This window comes from Onychomys torridus, chromosome 8 (assembly GCF_903995425.1).
Source record: "Onychomys torridus chromosome 8, mOncTor1.1, whole genome shotgun sequence".
NCBI lineage: Eukaryota > Metazoa > Chordata > Mammalia > Rodentia > Cricetidae > Onychomys > Onychomys torridus.
Window position 1 is genome coordinate 22,294,877 of NC_050450.1, and position 21,945 is coordinate 22,316,821.

The 21,945-nt window shown below is 37.3% G+C and overlaps 1 protein-coding gene across 1 annotated transcript in view; it reads right to left on the reverse strand.

Moving 5' to 3' along the window:
- The window catches only part of Ranbp17 (RAN binding protein 17), a 327,894-nt gene that overhangs the window by 195,945 nt on the left and 110,004 nt on the right, over positions 1-21,945 (reverse strand). The window lies entirely within an intron of this gene.

Below are 21,945 nucleotides of genomic sequence, written 5' to 3' on the forward strand. Positions count from 1 at the left end.
AAATTCCTTAATTGAGACTCTGGTACTGTAAGACTATGTCAAGTTGATAGTTAACAAAGACACCTAATAAACTCATTTGTGGAAGCTTTATACCAAAACTAGAAGAAGACAAAAGAAAACAAGAACAAAGGAATGCAAGAAATCAAGCTAGTTAGCTAGCTACAGACCAATCTTCATGATGAAGATATAAAAGTCCTTAAGAAAATAAAAACCAAATTCAAGATCACATTAAGCAGAACATATGTCACAACTTGGTTTCCACCTAGGAATGCAAGGTTGGTTTGGCACACAAATCAATAAATAATACACCATATTAATAGATTTAAAGTCAGAAATCATATTATCATTTCAATAGGTTCAGAAAAGACATTTGATAAAGTCCAACAGAACTTTATGACAAAGTCTTGAAAACATTAGAAATATAAAGATTATATATCAAAATAATAAAGGCTATTATACAACAAACCTATAGCCAACATTATACTAAATGGGAAAAACTGGTACAATTTCCTATCAAGTCTGAAAATTTGGGAAAAGTGACACAATTTTCTATCAAATCTGGAATGAGGCAAGAGTGTACCAACATCGCCAATCAGCAGGAAGTAGCCTAGAAAACAATGCCCATATTCCCCAACAAATGGATTATGGATTTTGGCTTTGTTTAAAGTGGTGGTTACAAATTGTTATAAATAATAGTCAGGAAAAAAGCTAAACAAGTAATTAAATTCAGAGATCTCCTTCTTAAAAAAAAATAAAGGGGGATATGATATAGAAATGATGAGAAAAAAGATAGATCATTGAATATACTTTGATAAAAAAAACAATTCCTAATCTCAAAATATTTTATACTGATATGGATTTGGTTTTGTATCGATACAAATTTAAGGTTAATTGTGTTAAACTATATCCATATTTCTATTCTTGTTTAAGGTATTGTTTATGCAACTCATTTAAAATTGTACTGTATAATTTAGAAATACAGATTAATAATTAGTCATCTATGATAAACTTATAGTCAAGTTAGTTAAATTTTCTAGGTATATGAAGATATATTTTAATTAGGTAGGTAATCTTTAAACACTTCAAAGACATACAGAATATGGCATTTAAAATGTTTTAATAACTTAAGACTTTTCTGGACAGTGAGACAGATCTGTTCCTGGCAGCACCCATCTACTTCTGAGAAGATAATGGGCATCGAAGAAACACCATATAAAGCTAGCTTTCTTTATGGCAAAAGGTAGTCATTTGGGCAAGAAACTGCTTGACAGTATGTTGTATAAACTGGACATGCAGGACTCATAGGAAAGTGACCACTGAACTTTGCCAAAACAAGGCGAGATAGTCCTTCAGGTTCCTGCTTCATAGAAGAGCACTGTCAGACATTCTGCAGGAAACAAAGGAAAATAACTTATTAACTTTGCCATTAGGCCAAACTGTCCTTTAAATGTCCTGCTTCACTGAAAAGTATGCCAGAGACTCGAGGCTGAAGTTAGATGCCCCAATGTTACAGAGAAAGTTTGGGTGACTGTCTAGGCAGTCAGACGCCACTATCATTTCTAGAATTCTGGAATTTGCTTACAATGCACTTCCTGGTTGCTTAGGTAGTTTTATATCCTTCTGGGGTCTTTGATGGAGTTGAAGACTAGACAGTTATAATTATAGCTTTCCTTAATCATGATAAAAGGTAAATTAGATATGAAACTTTAGCATCACAAAAATAGAATAGATGATAGGATATTTTCTTTAATTTTGCTAAATACAATAGACTTGATATTGTAACTATAGTTCTTGCTTGATAACTGTTTTGTTATATGTAATTTAATATATTAAAATGAAAACCTTCCTTTTTGATTAGACAGAAAAGGGGAAGTGCTGTGGGATGATCTTTCTGGTATGCTGTGAATATGTATTGCTACCAATGGTTAATAAAGAAGCTGCTATGGCTTATGGCAGGGCAGAATAGAGCCAGGTGGGAAATCCAAGCATAGACCCAGGCAGAAGGAAGGCAGAGTCAAAGGAGATTCTGAGAGCTGCCTGGGGGAGCAAGATGTAATACAACACAGGTAATGTCATGAAGCGACATGGCAAAACATAGATTAATAGCAATGAGTTGAATTAAGTTGTAAGAGCTAGTTAATGATACATCTGAGCTACAGACCAAACAGTTTGTAATTAATAAAAGTCTCTGTGTGTTTATTTGGGACTGAATGGCTGTGGGACCAGGCGGGACAGAAACTTCTATCTATAAGCCTCAGCTAGAGTAGTAAGACAAGAGAAAAATATAAAAGGGCTAAAACTGGACAGGAATAAGTTAACTATCCCTATTTAGAGAGAACATGATTCTATACTTAAGACTCTGTGAACAAAATCAGAGAACTTTTGGAATTGGTAAACACTTCTAGTAAAGTTGCAGAATATAAAATCAACACACAAAAACCATAATATGCAAGCTGTGGAATGTGTGCATATGCACACATATAATAAATAGATAAACATAACAAAAAATACAAGATGCACCTTAGCCAAGGAAGTAAAAGACTTCTATAAACAAAAAAGAAAGACGCCGAAAAAAGAAATCAAAGACACTGGACAAGAGAAAGAACTTCTATGCTCCTGGACCAGTAGAATCACTATTAGGAAGCTGACTATATTATCAAAAGTAATCTACAGACTCAATAACATCCCCATAAAAAAATTCTAATGACATTCTTCACATAGCTAGAAAAAAACAAACAAACAATTGTTACATTCATTGGAAACACAAAGACCAGATAACCTAAAGCAATTCTAAGGAGGAAGAACACCTCCAGAAGCATATCATCTGACCTCAAACTACACTACAGTGCAATAGTGCCAAAGCAAACATGATCCTGGCACAAAAACCAGACACACAGATCAATGAAACAATTCAAAGATAAACCCAGATAGCATAGATACCTAATTTTTTAATAAAAGTGTCAAAATTATGATCAAAACAAAGATAAACTTTTCAATAAAGGGTGTTAGTAAAAGTGGCTGTCCATCCACAGAAGAATAAAATTAGGTCCTTATCTCTGACTTTGAACAAGCAACTCAAACTGGATCAAAAACTTTAATGTAAAACCAGAAACACTGAAAACTATTAAGGGTAAAGCCTTCAGGATATAGATACAGATAAGAAATTTCTCAAAACAATTTTCCAGCAGCACAGGAAACAGCCCCATCAACTGACAAACATGATTATATGACATTAAAAAGCTTCTGGACAGCAAGTGAAATCATCACCACAGTGTCAGACAGCCTAGACAATGAGTGGAAAATCTTTTTACTAGCTATATTTCAGACATGGGGTGCATATGTTTGTGTCTTTCTCTGTGTGTACACCTTTATTATGATACAAATGATCAATAAATACTTTTCAAGTTTTTAACATCCCTAGCCATCAAAAATGCACATTAAAACTACTTTGCGATTCTATCCCGCCTGTGACCAAGTCAGGAGAATGATAATGAATACTAGCAAAGATCGGGAGAGAGAGGAACCTTATTCACTGCTGTGGTACCACCCACTGGTGTGCAGGCTTCTGGGAAAATTAAAAATACAATTACCACATGATTCAGCTACACCAATCCTGTGCAGGTGCCCATGTGCCACACCGCCCTACTGTACGGTTCCTAGCACATCCACACTGATTACCAATTTTTTAATGACAAATAGAGAAGGGGACCAGTATAGCTAGATGGCCATAAGATAAAAGAATAATGAAAATGTATACATATACACAATGGGCCATAAAGAAAACAAATTACATATTTGCAAGAAAATGGATGGACCTGGAAAACATTACATTAAGAGAGGTAACTAGGGCTCAAAAAGACAAAGACTGGATGTGTTATCTCATATATGGATCCTAGGTTCTACTTGCAAAATATACAGATCTATGTGAGTATAAATGTGGGTAAAGGCTGAATAGGAAACATAGTAAGACCTTCAAAAGACAGAAAATCTTCAAAGCAGCAAAAGATGAGTGGCTGATCATATACAAAATCCTCTTATAAGACTAACATCAGACTTCTCATCAGAAAGCATGGTGGTCAGAAGAAAGTAGGATAAGACATTAAAGATGCTGAAAGGAAAAGATGAACAAAGAGAATTTGATATCTTGCAAAACTGAGAGTGAAAAAATCTGAGCTCCCACTATTTATTAATGGCAACAACAACTACAAAAGAAAAATCACAATGAAAGCAAGCTCTAGGAGTCAGTAGCTAGTGGACATGACCTGCAGGTAGTGCTCACAGAAATCCTTGAGATGCAAAGAAAGAACACAGCACTGTATCTGAAACATACATACACAAAGAAGCAGAACCCTGAACAGAGTATGCTTTGCTTTGTAACACCAAAAACATTCTAAATCTTTGTTGTTGAGAATATAATGTCTACTGATATAATCTACTACAACAACAACAACAACAACAACAACAAAGTATGGGGTATAAGATAAGAGTACACAGATGCCACAGAAGTGAACTTGGTATCAATTCAAATTAGATTGTTAAAAATCCCGGATGCTAACTGTTAATCTTCATGGCAGCCATTAAGAAAAACTTAAAGCTTTAAAATTTACAGAAAAGGATTTTGTCAAATCTCATTCAATAACTGATGGAAGTGGATGCAGAGATCCTCAGCCAGGCCCCAGGTAGAGGTCCAGGAGTCCAATTGCTGAGAAAGAGGAGGGACTGTAAGAGCATGAATTGTTGAGACCAAGATTGGAGAGGCACAGGGACAAATAGCCAAACGAATGGAAACACATGAATTATGAACCAAAGGCTGTGGAGCCCCCAGCTGGATTAGGCCCTCCGGATAAGTGAGACAATTAAATAGCTTGAACTGTTTGGGAGGTACCCAGGCTGTGGGATTGGGACCTGTCCTTAGTGCATGAGCTGGCTGTTTGGAACCTTGGGCTTACACAGGGACACTTTGCTCAGCCTGGAAGGAGGGGACTGGACCTGCCTGTACTGAATCCACCAGGTTTAAATGAATCCCCAGGGGAGTCTTGGCCCTGGAGGAGATGGAAATGGAGGGGAGAGGCTGAGGGAAAGGTGGGGGTGGGGGCAAGAGGGGGGAGGACAGGGGAACCCATTGCTGATGTGTAAAATTAAAACACAAATATAATAAAAAAAATGAAGAGAAAAAAACTTACAGAAAAGGGATTAAAGTGCTAATAAACACTGACACTAGGAATATCAATCAAACAAAGTAGCATGGGAGAAGCTGAGCAACAAAAGATCTAAATTCATAAAAATAACAAAATGACAGGAATAAGCCTTAATTATTACTAATAACTTGAAATACTATAAACTCACCATTAAAGGACAAGTCAGCAGAACTGAGTAGTAAACCCAACCAACTTTCTTTGTATAGCTGAGTTATGCAGCGGGGGTTTTTAGGAAAGGCCTACTAGTAATGAACTCCCTTCTCTTAGCTTTTTTAAAACATGAAATGTTTTTGAAACTTGTATAATGGTTAAAGGTACAGATCACAACATTATAAGGGATTTTTAATATACTTAACAAAAAATATTTCTAAGCAGACTGATAAAATTTCAAAATATACCCCAACACCACACAAATCAGTCAAATGTGTATACACAATCTTTGCTAGAGTAGTCTTGAAAAGGTCAGTCTAAAGAAAATTAAATCTAGAGGGATCAAATAGGAAATGAATGAAGGTAGACTAAAATGAAACACTAATAATAATCAATTGTAATTGTAGAAATACAGTCAAAGATAGATTGAATGAATGGGATTAAAAAATAAAGACCTGATGGTGCTATCAGAAACCCACATTAAATGTAAAGAAAGAGTTTAAAGCAAAATAACAGGAAGTCAATGCTCCAAAAGACATGCAGAAATTATTTAACTCCAGGAGAAAATTCAATAGAAAAAGTATAATGCATAAAAGAAAAGCTAGTGAATTAAACTTCACCCAAATGAACAACCTTTGGTGTTTGATGACCATTGTTAAATCATAGACAAACCAAATATAAAGGAAAGCATCTGTAAGCCACCCATCTGAGAAACAATTTGCATCTAAAGTTTCAATACCAGCAAAAGAAATAACCTAACTTAGAAACAGTTATAATATTTGAACTGATACTTGTCCAGCACATATAGGGGGAAGAGCTGAGTATATGAAAAGATGTTCAATATCATTAACCAATTAAGAAAAAGCAAATTAAAACTTGAGTTTTTTTTTTTTTTTTTAACAACTCTACTGAATATCCGAAACAAACAAATAAAAACGTCACTCTCGAACTAATTCAAACAAACAAGAAGTGTCTGGGAGGACGTAGAGATGACTCGGCAGGTAAGAGCACTCTGGCTGTTCTAGAGGACTTGGGTTCAATTCTCAGCACCCACATGGCAGCTCACAGCTGTTTGTAATTTCAGTTCCAGGGTATCTGGCACACTCACACAGACATTTATGCAGGCAAATCACCAATGCACATAAAGTATAAACAAACAAATCTTTTAAAAAAGTGTCTGGTATTTATAAAATTAAGATGGTGTTTAAATACATATCACATAGAGAAGTGATACAGTAGTATTAATGCAAACATCATAATCTTTAACGTAATGTAAATTAAAAGCAAAAAAGGTCGATACCAAAAAAAAAAAAAAAAAAAAAAAAAAAAAAAAAAAAAAAAGGTTGATACCTACCTAGATTTGCCAAGATTATAAAGGACACTTAAGGCAAAGTAACACAATAAAGTCCAAACTGGTTCAAGCTTTTTGTAAGGAGAATGGCCATCCTAATAAATTCATTTCCAGGAATCATAGGGTAGAAACTACATGCAAAACAGGTATACACAAATATTCTTACTGCAAGGTCTGAATGCAGCATTTTCAAAACGCCTTAACCTTGTTATGTTGCAGGTAGGTTGAGCAAAGTATGATTGAAATATACAACTTCTATTCAGTCACTAAAGGTGGAACTGCCACGACATTGGCACTTGTCTGTAACTCCAGCAAGGCAGAAGGATGAGACAGGATTATCAGTTCAATGCCAGCCAGGGGACACAGGGAGACCCCATGTCAAGGAGGAAAAAGTAGAACATGCAGTAAATAATGACAAAATCCAGTTCTAACATAACAACTGTGGCATCTAGTTTAGGCACACTAACATCCACATAGAGTAGAACATTTATATTAACTTAAAAACGAATACTAATGTTGCTAAATTGAATTTGAAGAGGGAAAGACAGGTCAAATAATTTACAATCACATTTATATTACATTCTAGAAAAAGGCCCAAGGATAGCAGTGAGGACTATCAATGGTTGCTATGTGGAGAAAAGACACAAAGGCCGGGCACGGTCTTGATAGCTACACCTTGAAACGGAAAAACCAAACAGAAAAAGTTAACTTTATTATATGCCAATTTACAAAAAAATAAAAAAGTGTTTTAGGCTAGATAGGTTATTTGCTTTTCTTCTAAGACTAAATTTGGATGCTATTTATTTATTACTAAAGCCTCTGTTTTCATTGATTTCGGATTCAAATACAATTACTGTTAGTCTGCTAAGTAAAAGTGAAGAAGGGGAACATTGTTTGTCACACCCAGAATGTTATTTTTAAGAATTGTTCTACTTGAGAGAGAGGACAGACAGAGCCAAGGAATGAAGACCACACACTTTCCTACACTTAAAGTAACAAGCACATGGCCTTTGCAGTACCCTAGCTTAAGACACATTAATGAGCTATTAGTTTTAGCTCATTGAATGGCAGCTGTTTATTCCTCTCATACATATAACTATAAAAAAAGCATTCAGCTAAATATTGAAAGATGTTTCTCTCTGTACAAATATTTTGCCATCCCTTTGGTCTGAGATCGTGTCATGTATCTTCATGTAACATAGAAATGTTTCTCTTGCACAGGAGAGGAGAGCAGTGTGAGCATTACAAAACTGTTCAAACTGTTATGTTATACATTATAATTAGCTTGGCAGAGCTAATACAAATCACATTTACAGACTAACAATAATAAAATTGAAGTACCAGTTAAATATCCAAAATAATTAAAGGAATCATTTTTAGCTTGGCATAATTAGCTAATCCACTTTACAAGCATTTATTAAAATGAATTCACATGTTATTATTCCATAGGTAGTTACACAATAGTGTTTATACAGGAAAAAATAATGAACCAAACTCTTTGTATCCAGCACTCCACAATTAAAATGAAGACTCCCCAAGTAATATCAATCTAGGATAGACTAATTAAGTTTGGTTTGATAACCATTCATTTCTTCTATTGCCTCTGAGCAAATTGTTTATTAGAGAAAGTTATTTTACACAAATCAAATCAAACTGGGTAAACCATTATATTTGAGGGAAACTTTAGCCATCAGTCAATTAATCCATCATTTTCTCCAGACACTATTGTTTAACGAGCTGATCATATTATCAACAATTTAGATATCATATGATTCAATTAGAACAGTAAATTTATTGACAGTTTCTCTAATACTTTTATTATGAGTAAATTTGAAATTCTTTTTACCTTTGTGAGTAAAGCAAATTCAAGTATTATACTGATAGATCAAATAAATATAAAATTCTCTATGATGGTTAGAAAACATAGTGTTATCATAAAAGGAAAATAAGGTATGAATTAAAGAGTTGCTAATGAAGTAAAATAAAATTTTAATATAAAAATTAATGCTAATATATTTTAACATGCTGAAACCATATTTAGGGAACCTTAAAATTATCTGACAAACCTGAAAACTTCATTCTAAGAATAGATGTAGAAAAAATTATTTTGCTTATAAATAATTTTCATATATTTGTCACTTTAATCTTAATGCTTAAATCACACACCAACTGGATCCATGCATCCTGTTAAAGCCTAAGAATTCACACACTGGGTTCTTTTTCTAAGAATACATAGTTCACAAAATACATTAAAATGAAAATGTCAGATACATCAATAGTCACAGACAGCATGAAAAAGAAAATACCACCTTTCATGTCTGCTCAGTGAGCACACAGAAGGCCAGAGCAGTGCAGCCCACCCTGATTTCTAGCTCTCAGCTGTGAGTGCATACATGTACAATTTGCTTACTCAAAACCTAATTTCAAACCTGGACTTTGTATTGTTTAAATAGATCCTTTCTATATTTAGTTGCTTTTTATAAGCATTTTAAGTGTCCAAAATTACAGCCGGGTTGTGGTGCATGCCTTTAATCCTAGCATTTGGGAGGCAGAGCCAGGAGGATATCTGTGAGTTCGAGGCCAGCCTAGTCTACAGAGTGAGATCCAGGACAGACACCAAAACTACACAGAGAAACACTGTCTCAAAAAACAACAACAACAACAAAAAACAAAAACAAACAAACAAAAAACCTAAAGAGTCCCAAAATTATTCATTAATAATTTATTATAAGGCTGTTCTAACAGCCTGTATGTGCTAGTCTCTCTTCATCAATGGGTTTAAATCCCTCATAGCTGTGGACCAAGCTTAAGACTTCTCTGTCTCTGAAGAATAAAACTTCATTAATGTTCAATAAATAGTCACCATTCAGAATAACAGAGGCTTAAAATTTGGCCCCGCCAAATGCTCTTATTACATCCACACACATAAATCAGAAGCATCCGCTGACAATGACAGAGCTAGTTGTCTGCACTGATCACAGGCCCGCCGACTAGACACACTCCAGTTGAACAACAGTTTTTGGAGGCTGATGTAGTCATCTAACAGTGATGCTGAAGCTGTGTCATCTAATAGCCAAGAATGGCATATGGCCCATGAATTACAAACTCCTACAGATGTCTACAGTTCTCACAGTGGAGTCCCTAGGGCTTAGGATGCCAGAGGGGTATCTCAGGGGCACTGGGAAAGGCTACAGCCTAAGCTGATGGTGGCTTGTCACAGGCTCACATCTACATTCCTACAGAAGACTTTGTTTCTGTCAGATCTCATACAAAGAGCAGTTCTACTGGTTCTTGGTCACTTTAAAACCACAACTCTCCCCACCCCTCACCCTTCAAACATGGTTTCTCTGGAACTCTTTCTGTAGACCAGGCTGGCCTGGAACTCAGTGAGCCATCTGCTTCTGCCTCCCAAGTGCTGAGATTAAAGGTGTGTGCCACCAATGCCTGACTAAACCACCATCTTATACTGTGGATATTATTGGAACTTTCACAAAAAAATAGTTTAGGTTAAAAAACAAAACAAAACAAAACAAAAAACCCCAGTGATCTTTAGATGGCAAAGAGTATTTCAGTTTCCACATTTACTTCTGAAGAATTACTATTAGGGGTTGGAGAAATGGCTCAGGGGTTAAGAACACATACTGCTCTTCCAGGACCAGAGTTTGGTTCCCAACATTATAATTCCCAACTGCCCATAACTTGAGCTCCAGAGGACCTGATGCCTCTGACTGCCACATGTACCTACACATGTACAAATAATTAAGAAGAAGAATTGTGATGCCCCTTGCTCATAGAATCTCTTCTTTCTCTTCGACTAGACTCCTGGAGCTCAGCCTAGTGCTTGGCTGTGGATCTCTACATCTGCTTCCATCAGTTACTGAATGAATGCTCTATGAAGACAATTAGGATATTCACCAATCTGATTACTGGGGTAAGCCAGTTCAGGCACCCTCTCCACTACTGCTAGTAATCTAAGCTGGGGTCATCCTTGTAGATTTCTGGGAACTTCCTTAGCACCTGGTTTCTCCCTAATTTCATGATGTCTCCCTCTATCATGAAGAGAGAGAAGAGGGATTCTGTGAGCAAGGGGCATCAAAATCATGATGGGGAAACCTACAGAGACAATCAAACCAAACTAACATTTACATCAACAGCTGTGGAGCATAAACAGCTGTAGAGCCTCCACAGGACTGGATGTTGTGTAGCTTGATCTGTTTTTAAGGAACCCCTAAAAGTAGGCTCAGGATACAACCCTGGTGCATGAGCAGGCTTTTTGGAGCCCATTACTTATGGTGGGACACCTCCCGCAGCCTTGATGCAGAGGAAGGGGCTTGAACCTGCCTCAACTGAATATATCAGGCTCTTCTCACTCCCCATGGGAGGTCTTACCTTGTCAGAGGAAGGAATGGGGGATGAGTTGGAGGCGGGGAAGGTTGGGGAGACAGGAGGAGGGAAGAGAGGGGGGGAACCTGTGGTTGGTATGTAAAATGAATAACAAAATTCTTAATAAAAAAAAAAAGAAGAAATCTTAAAAGAAAATACTACCAAAGAACATCTTCATGAAAGTACAGTCACATGCTAAAGATCATTTTTGAACAGTAAAAACTGGAGTACAGGAGAATACTTAACAGCATCTCTACTTTTTTTCCTCTTTTTTTTTTTTTTTCAAGACAGGGTTTCTCCATGTAGTTTTGGTGCCTGTCCTGGATCTTGCTCTGTAAACCAGGTTGGGCTTGAACTCACAGAAAGGCCCAGCACCCATATAAAACTGGGGTCTAGTGATGCCTATCTGTAACCCCAGAGCCAAGGGGCAGACAGAAGAAGATACTGAGGGCTCAGTGGTGAGCCACTCTAGCCAAAACAACAAGTTCCACAGCCAGAGACTATGACTTAAGAAAAAAGAGAGAAGCCGGGAATGGTGGTGCATGCCTTTAGTCCCAGCAGAGGCAAGTTCAAGGTCAGCCTGGTCTACAAACAAATTCCAGGACAGCAAGAGGTACACAAAGAAACCCTGTCTTGAACTCCACCCCTCACACCCCCCCCCAAAAAAAAAATGAAGAGGGAAAGAGAAAGATACCAGACATTGCCCTCTGGGCCTTCATACATGGGTAAGTGAATTTGCACCACATCCATGAATATAATACACACACACACACCCCAAATTCTCAAAACATTTTACAACTGAAGGACATATTCAATAGACCCACCCCCCAAAAATTTCATATGCCACTTATTTTCATTTTTCAGTACCCTAAATAAATAAAACAGACTCTATAAGCTTTAACAGAGCTATTAACTACTCTGTAAGGGCAACCAAATGAAAGGACACTTATTTTTATTAAGTGATGAAATAAGTTGAAAACCTATTTACATCAGCAGTAGAAACAAAAACATTTAACCATGTCCTGGTTGATTTTCTTGATTAATGATTGATATTGGAGGGCCAAGCTCACTATGGGCAGTTGATCCTGACTGGTATGAGAAAGCAGGCTGAGGAAGCTGGCAGGCAGCATTCCTCCATGGCCCCTGCTTTGACTTCTCTCAGTGATGTAGTGTGACCTAAGAGTTATAAGATAGAAGTAAACTCTTTCCTCCTCAAGTTGCTTCTGATCATGGTGCTTATCATAGATAGAACTAATAACCACTCAAACTTTACAGTAAGGTCCATGGTTTATAGTGAAGACACTGTGCCACAACTTATCAAAACAAAAAAGATCCCCATAAATGATATAACATTGGGTTAGTGTATTTAAAATATATTTTAATGTAACAACAACAACATACAATCACAAGTTTATTAGGAGGGCTGTTGGAGCCCAGTGAGATGGCTCAGTGGGTAAAGGTAACTGCCGTCAAGCCTGATGAAACGGGTTTGTTCCATGGAACCCAGATGGCTGAAGGAGAGAACCTACTCCACTAAGTCACCCTCAGCCCGCGACAGGACTGCCATGTCATTTTCATGACAACATCCCTCCACACTCACATACCATAAAGAGAACTACTGGAATCAGTATTTATTTGACTTTGAATTAATTACCTGAGAGCAAAAATTACCAAACCAACAAAAAAATACTCCATGCTACTGGATTCACTATAAATTGTAGATTATTAATATACTTTAAATTTATTATGCACCCCGCATACACTTTCCCGATCCAGTAACTTTGTTATTTTACAAACACCCTTCTATATCACAACCTCCATATTTGCTTTTTTCTGGGACATATTTGACACAGATAACCATTATGATACGCCTTATGCTTTATTTGGATTTTTGCTTAAATGTTGCTCATTAGAAAGCCTTCCATAAATAGCCTACAATAACACGCCCCACAGCAATCACTCTACTCTTACCCCGTTTTATTTTCCTGTTAGTACTTACTTCGAATTTCTTATTGTACTTTCTAAATTATTGATTTACTATCTGCCCAACTAATCTATTTTTAAAGTTATTTATTCAAATTCTCCTCCTTGCCAAAAACAGTCTTGAGGCAATGAAAGGACACAGATGATTTCAGAGTGTGCAGAGCCCAGAGAATCCTCACAGTGGTAGGACCTTCAGGTACACTCTGCTCTGTCTCAGCATGGCTCCTATCATCTCGGCACTCTGCTCACCATGTTTTAAAGTGGAACGGAGGGGCTGCCAAGAAGTGATCAAAGTTAAAAATGCATTTAAGTAATTCAGAATACATACTCGGGCAAACATAGAATTCTGGTGGTTGTAAGGGCCAATTATATAGCTGGGCACACCCAGGAATGTACTAGATGGAGTCAGGCCTAGTCCACTTGGCAAGAACAGTCCTAAGCTTTCCCATCACGCAGTACCCTCTTTACAATCAAGACAGTCTTACAAGCATTCAGGTTTTCTATCCACAACCACTATGTTGCAAACTAAAAAATATGCTTTATACAAAGTGTGGCAATTACATTCCAATAAGCCCAAGAGTAGTGTCTAAATGGCTTCTAAGGGCATTACGATTTGAGAATTAAGTTCCTTTTTAGACTGCTGCCTTTTTAATTTTCTAGGTAGTTATGGTTTCTCTGGCTAAAAATATATTTGTAAAATGCTTTATAATCACGAACAAATTTTATGCTAATCTTAGTGTCTAATTTATATATTGTCTGATGTTTTATGTTGTCAGGCTCTAAACTGTAGGAACATATAGATTAGCATGCAGTTCCACAGAAAGCAGTTCTGAGTCCATCAGAGAAGTGAGTCATCTCAGAAGTGGACTCCAGTGGCTCCCAGCAATGCTGTCAGTGTCACACAGTCGACTCAGCAGAGGATGGGCAAACTCAGAAGACAAAATACATCACTGGAACACAACAAGTCCTTATGTCCGGTGCTTCTACATTCACTCCTCTTCACTGTTTAGGACAGCATTTATCTTCCATATCAATTAGGCCCCAAGAGAATACTGACCCCCTTAACTTTAACCCCATGCTAGGCTGATGGTAAAATGTCTAATCTTACAAATGGAAAAGGTAGATTCCAACCCTAGTCTAAAACATTCAAAGTACTTGAAACCTGTCTTTGAAAGGACATAGTAAGAAGAAAAAGATCTTCAACTTTTTTTTTTGTTTTTCCAGACAAGGTTTCTCTGTGTAGCTTTGCGCCTTTCCTGGATCTCACTCTGTAGACCAGGCTGGCCTGGAACTCATAGAGATCTGCCTGCCTCTGCCTCCCGAGTGCTGGGATTAAAGGTGTGCGCCACCACCGCCCGGCAAAGAAAAAGATCTTAAGAACACACTAAAACATGATTCATGCAATACAAAACTAATACCCTGAACATAACACATGTGGCCCCTTTACAGTACTGAAGTCTGAGCTTCCGTTACTGCCAGCAGGGTTTCCTCCTAAGTTTTCCCCACTGGTACAGCACGATAATGTGCTGTCTATATCCCACCTACAGTTGCCTTGTGTCTGTTTAGTTTTATAGCAAGCAAGCAATTTGAGAATATGGTAATAAAGCCTCAATCACAGTAATGATGTATGATGGGTTGTAATTTCTCTGTGCTAATGGGTTACAAACAGTATTACAGTGATGACGGGAATCTCATTGATTCATTATATGACTGCAATAATATAAAAATGACTTAATATAGATCACTATTAAGTCATGCACATGCTCCTAACAAGCTCTATATTTCACTATATAGATATATAGGGAAATAAAATTAATATTAGTCTTTCTATATAAAAGTTCACACAGCACAAAACATTTTGTGTTGAGTACCCTAAATCAATGTTTAAAGTTGGAATTACTGCATTGAACTGGTTCTTTGAAAAGAAAACCATTGATTTTAATCTGCTTGAAGCAATCAATTACTCCCTGTCCTCTTTATTCCAAACTGTAATGAAAACTAAACTGCGTTGTCTTGAAAACTAAATGTGAAGATGATCATAAACAGAATTTAAACTCCATGGATTATTCATATCTACCCATTTAGATTTGCCATTTCCATTATGAGTACATTTGCCACGAGCATTTAATGGACATCTAAAAGGGAATTCATTAAAGCAGGAGCTGTTGGCAGCACTTATGGGCTTCAGACTGCTTTATGCTTGCCTTTAATAGCTCACTATTATAAAAGTGATATATTGTGTTCATCCCATTAGTAGTTTGCAGAAAGGTCTGCAAGAGATAACAAATCCTTCTGAATATTTTCAGAACAGAAAGTAAATCAGTTTGTTTGTTTTAAGCAGCATTTTTTTTACAATATATAATTTTACAGCCAACTATATTTGGTTGTTCTAAGCAAAAAAAAAAAATTAGCAACCACAGATACATTTTATGAAGCACACAGCACATTTTTGAAGTATTCTGTGGTTATTAACTTGAGACATTAGTGGCCATCAAGCAGATCAACCAACGGGAGGAAATTATGTTAGAAATAATAGCAACATAGACATCACTTTGAGTTAATAGAAGACCCAGTTCAAACAAAAGCAAGAACGCAGAGCCCCAACTCAACACTACTCATTTACAGAGCTTCTTTGAAGAAGAAATAGCATTCACTGGTCTCTCTCTCTCTCTCTCTCTCTCTCTCTCTCTCTCTTTTTCTTTTTCTTTTCTTTTCATTTTACAGATGAAGAAAACAGACTCAAAGAAATGTAAAATACAATCTTATGTCCATCAAGAAGTCATCTTTGTAATGCCTGGGTGCAGGCTCTGCCTTATATGAAATACATGTTGATGCAAAAATATATACAGCTCTCATCTCAAAGGGAACAGAAAGGAGTTTATTCTTAGGCTAAGTATGAGTGACCATGGCCCAGTAACATGAAATCAGATTGCCCCAAAAGACATGTTATCATGTGGAAGCAGCTGTGTTAGATTTTATTAGTTTCAGAACAAAGACATTAAGAAATGAAGAATTTGCTAGGTAGACTGGTGGGAACCATGGGTATGTGTGTTACAGCAAAGTAAGGAAATTATGTTGCACGTTTCAGTGGTTTCGGATGACATTCCTAGCTTTTGAATGGTAGAAGCTAATTGTCTTCTAAAAATACAGCTAAGGCTTTGACAATCATAAGGATGTTAGGCCAAACACAGCACAGACAATAATGCTTCTCAAAAGGACTAAAAATGCCCAAGACAATTTGGCTCTGGCCTGCTGCAGTTTAATTCTCAATAATTAAAAGTTCAGGGCTTGTAGAATCTTTAGTATAGATGAATTTTTTCTGGTAACTTCAATTTATCTACAACAGATCACATTAAAGGAACATCAGGCTGAGGGTATATCACCAAAACGCTCTTGATGAAAAAGGGCAATGAATCTTTTGAATGTGTATTGAAGACTTCCATAGTCAACTATCGGACTTATAATTAATCACTTACTTGTTTTTCTTAGCAAATTTGGCATTCTTGTTGTGTTTTGTCTATTGGCCTAACAATGTACAGCAGCTGCCTCTCTCTAACATATGTACACTGTGACATCATGGAAAAAGTGAATGGTAACCTCATCTGGTTCTACCATTTTAAAGACTTAAAACTGGTTTTTTAAATTTTATTTTGTTAAGCCAAAGTCTCTCAAATGTGTGCTCACAGTCAGCTCTACCCAGTAAAGCCTGCAGACATTATCACCACACCTGGATAAAACAATCATTAAAGTCTCTAAATGTTAGTTCATTCTTAATTAGATGGATATTTCAGAGGCTTCATGAAAGAAATATGAAAATGTCCATAGTTTACATATGTAACTACTGAAAGCAGTATTGGTTACAAAAGTGAGATTATATGAAAGGTAAAAGTAAGAGACAAAAATGGGAAAGGTCATTATCAACGTATCACTTCAAGTGCAAACACTCTCAAGCCAGTCTAATATAATCCACATTCATTAACAGTTTTCAAGTTTCTTCACAATTACAATTTTTCAACAATGTATTCAATTTACCTAGCCCAAGCACACCAGGGACATCTGTGTTGCTGCTGTGCAGCCTCTAAAACATGCCCGGTACGTTTGTCATAACACAGTTCTAATATTCAATAAAAAATTGCAAAACACTCCAGCTTAGTAATATGACTCAAATTCCTAAACACTTAAATTACTTTATGTATTTACATGATTGGGTTAGGCTATGTTTACATACTCAATACAATGCACGTATAGGAATCTAATCATCTTAAAAGAGTTATCTAGTGGGAAATAACTTTCCATTAGAAACTGAAGCATAGAACCTCTTCTGTTCAAGAGATACTGTTCAAAGATTTTAAATATCTAATAAATGTTTTCTATTCATCTGTAAACATTACACTGAGCCCAAGGAGACAGGAACAGAGGAGTTAACTGAGAGCTAGTGCTGTGGGTGGGTGGAGAAACCTGTGATTTGTATTTAAAAAAAAAAAAAAATCTGTCTAGCCAGCTCTGATGGCACACACCTTTAATCCCAGCACTCAGGAGGCAGAGGCAGGCAGATCTCTGTGAGTTTGAGACCAGCCTGGTCTACAGAGCAAGTTCTAGGATAGGCTCCAAAGATTCACAGAGAAATCCTATCTCAAAAACAAAAACAAATCTGTCTGTCCATACTAACCTGCTGGGATTGACACAGGACCAAGTAAGCAAACAGATTTCACTTTACCAGCCTAGAAAAGTAAGTGCTCTTGCTAAAGACTTAAGAGATTTTTGAATACTAAAAACTCAGCAATCAAATCAGCAACAGAGGGTGACACAAGGATACTTAGAGGAAGACAACCATTTTTTCCAGTGGCTGGGGTTACTAAGGAAACATCTGGAGAATTAGTCAATACAAGAAAATGAAACTACATTTCTTTATATGTAGTCAAGTAGCAAAAACACAGTACACTGGAGAGACACTCCCCTCTCCACAATTAAATCCACACACCATCATGATGAAACAAACTGAAAACTTGCTATGATATGCAATTCAGCATTTATAAAAGCAAACTGAACATTTTGAAGGATTCTGAGACCAAAAGTAGATTTTTCCCCTTAAAAACAAACAAACAAATCACCTTTAAAAAATAAACCACACAGGGATTGCCCAATGACAGAGAAATGGATGAGATCTACATGAACAACCTGGACGACAGTGGGAGTAGTGAAGGGCAAGGTTTGAGGGAAAGAAAGCTTAGGGGAGCAGGAGATCCCAGCTGGATCAAGAACAGAAAGGGAGAACTAGGAATAACAGACCATGATAAATGAAGATCACATGAGAACAGGAATAGGCAGAGTGCTGGAGAGGTCCCCAGAAATCCACAATGATACATCCTCTGTAGACTGCTGGCAATGGTCGAGAGAAAGCCTGATCTGACCTAGTCTGGTGATCAGATGGCCAAACACCCTAACTGTCGTGCTGGAACTCTCGTCCAATAATTGATGGAAGTGGACGCAGAGATCCTCAGCCCGGCCCCAGGTGGAGCTCCAGGAATCCAATTGTCAAGAAAGAGGAGGGACTGTAAGAGTGTGAATTGTTGAGACCAAGATTGGAGAGGCACAGGGACAAATAGCCAAATGAATGGAAGCACATGAATTATGAACCAAAGGCTGTGGAGTCCCCAGCTGGATCAGGCCCTCTGGATAAGTGAGACAATTAAATAGCTTGAACTGTTTGGGAGGCATCCAGGCTGTGGGACTGGGACCTGTCCTTAGTGCATGTGCTTGGGCTTACCCAGGGACACTTTGCTCAGCCTGAAAGGAGGGGACTGGACCTGCCTGTTCTGAATCCACCAGGTTTAAATGAATCCCCAGGGGAGTCTTGGCCCTGGAAGAGATGGGAATGGAGGGAAGGGGATGGGGGGGAAGGTGGAGGCGGGGACGGGAGGGAGGAGGACAGGGGAACCCATGACTGATGTGTAAAATTAAAACACAAATATAATAAATAAATAAACAAACAAACAAACAAACAAACAAACAAACCACAATTCACTTCCAAAGTTACAAGACTCTGTTATTTAAGTTATAATCAAGATGCAAACCCAGACTTAAACTAGCTGAGACCACCTGTAGGAAGCAATCCTGGTTTTTCTTCTTAACTGGGATGCAGCAGAGAAATCTTGCCTCTTAACCATTTTGATTAAATGAGAGAATCTACAACAAAGATGATCCTGATCATGATGGTACAAAAACAGCCATAATATTCTGGGCCTCTTCTGGTTTCAATCCATTTGTAAGTAAATAGTAAAGGAAATTAAAGTCATAAAGGCACAAGATCATGACTGCTAGACTTGTTTTAACTTAAACCCCTTCCAGCTCTTTAACAATGAGTACTAAAATCCTGCATATACATACTTGTCTTTAATCACCTTTTTTAATTTCTAGAATTAAGATACTGAAAATGAGCACATTATGCAGAAAAAGTTTTCAAATGACAATAAATCCTGAGGAGTTGGGGTAGATTTCAGAATAATTGTGGTGGGGGGGGGGGGGGGGGGGAAATTGTGTCTCTCTTCCTGGAAGTCACTAAAAAGCTAAGGCTGACTGAAGCAAGACACTATGCCTGAGTGTGACTTACCTGACCAGAAAAGAAACTGGCTTAACACATAGACTGCCTTGCCTTCACCTGGACCCTTAGACTGTGATCCCTGGTTCAGGTGATGATGGATCAGATCGTTCTCAAGGAGGAAGAACCCCGAGTTGGATAGGTTTGCCACAGGAAGATGCCAGTCTTCTGTGCAAGACAAAAAGAACAGAAAAAGGTACAGTGGCAGTGGATGAAGTCTCCTCTTTTAGGAGAGGAAAAAGCCAGATATCATATTCCCCATTAGCTATGAGCTCTCTTGTGTACACAGGCTAAGAAAAGTTGCTGTAAATGCTGGGAGTCATAAAGGTATCAAAGCCCCAAATCACTATTGAGTGAGAATACAGCAATCAAGATGCTAACTATAACCACTGTCAAAACTCCTTAAATGTCAATTTGTGTAAGATCAGTAATCAAGGTATTATTTTCACAGGGAACAGTTTGCCCTTAAGTATTTTTTGAATGTGTAAGTCTGGATTTAGATATTCACAATCTAGCATCAGCCCAAATGATTAAATTGCCTTCACATGCTATTGTCAATCTAGTGGTAATTTTGAAGAATATATCCTTCTAGCTGATCTTTGTGGATATAGACTACCATCTAAGATTTCTAAAATTATGCTGTCTCCAAAACTGATGACTGGCTTCTTTAACATTAAATTTTATATTCTTAAGTATTATTATTTTATAGAATTTATAAGCTCCAAGGTTTCAATAAGTTCCAATGTCTCTTTTGGTCCCTTCCTTAATACTGCTTTTAGCATTTTTAATAGGACATTATTAAGCTTTTTATCCTTTGCACATAGGTCTATAAATATGGTATAATAAATCCTTCCTAATTTATACTCCTTGTATGAAAGTCTGGGAATGTCAATGATCTGTGTTTATGGATATCAGTTAATATTGGAGTATCAGTATTCTCAAGAAACAGAAACTTGCCCATCACATGAGCAAGATCACATGGTAGGAAGACATGGCAAGCTAACTAGTACTTCAGTAAGTATTGGCTGCAAAAGCCCAAGAGCTGTCATATAAACTTCACAGGTGACTAATTAACCAACGCACAGGAACATTCCCACAGTTTACCTCTCCCTCTCCTTTCTACATAATAACGAGGAACTACTAGGTCAGCCTGTCGGCTTTTTTCAACTCAGTTCAAGAGGCAAATACACAAAGAAGGTGATCTCTGTAACGAAAACAGCTGCACACAAGACACCAAGGTGTAGTGTCATTATTGTGAAGGAAACCCTGGTGACAAAAGATCATTACCATTAACTGAGATTAGCTCAAAGGTCTCATAGACCCCGAGTGTACACACAAAGCAAGTTGTGAGCTACAGAATTAAAAACCAAGATGAAACACCACAGAGTTCACTCAAGGGTGCCATGCTGTTGCAGTAATTCTATCTGTGTTTCAGGACTTGTGACAAAACTATACTATCACTGTGGGGTGAAAAGACAAAGGATAATTCTTTGTGGCACTAATTTAAAGGAGCTGATGACTTAAGAGTGCAGTGTTCACAGAATAAATACAAAAACATGTTTTCAAAGCAGTGTCCATCTTATTTCATGTGATAAACCTACTTCAAAAATGAACTCTTAAAATTCCATTCTTTTTATTGTATGTTCTAAAGTATGTTTCATTTGATATTCAGTCTTAAAGGGAAGACTGAATATCAAATGGGCTAAGTTCATTTGTAAGCCAGGAGTGATTTTTCAAAGTTATATATATATATATATACTAGAGCACATCTGTCCCTCGAACCTTGCCCTTCATTACCCCAACTCACGTCCAGGTTGTTCATGTAGATCTCATCCATTTCTCTGTCATTGGGTGATCCCTGTGTCTTTCTTTTCTAGGTAGCCTCCCTGGAGTTGTGAGTAGCAGTCTAGTCCTCTTTGTTTTACATTTAGTATCCTCCTATCAGTGAGTACATACCATGTTTGTCTTTCTGAATCTGGGTTACCTCACTCAGGATGATTTTTTCTAGATCCATCCATTTGCCTGCAAACCTCATGATGTCATTGTTTTTCTCTGCTGAGTAGTACTCCTTTAGGGGAGTAGGAGATCCCAGCTGGATCAAGAACAGAAAGGGAGAACAAGGAATAACAAAACCATGATAAATGAAGATCACATGGGAATAGGAAGAAGCAAAGTGCTAGAGAGGTCCCCAGAAATCCACAAAGATACCTCCACTGTAGACCACTGGCAATGGTCAAGAGAAAGCCCGAACTAACCTACTCTGGTGATCGGATGGCCAAACA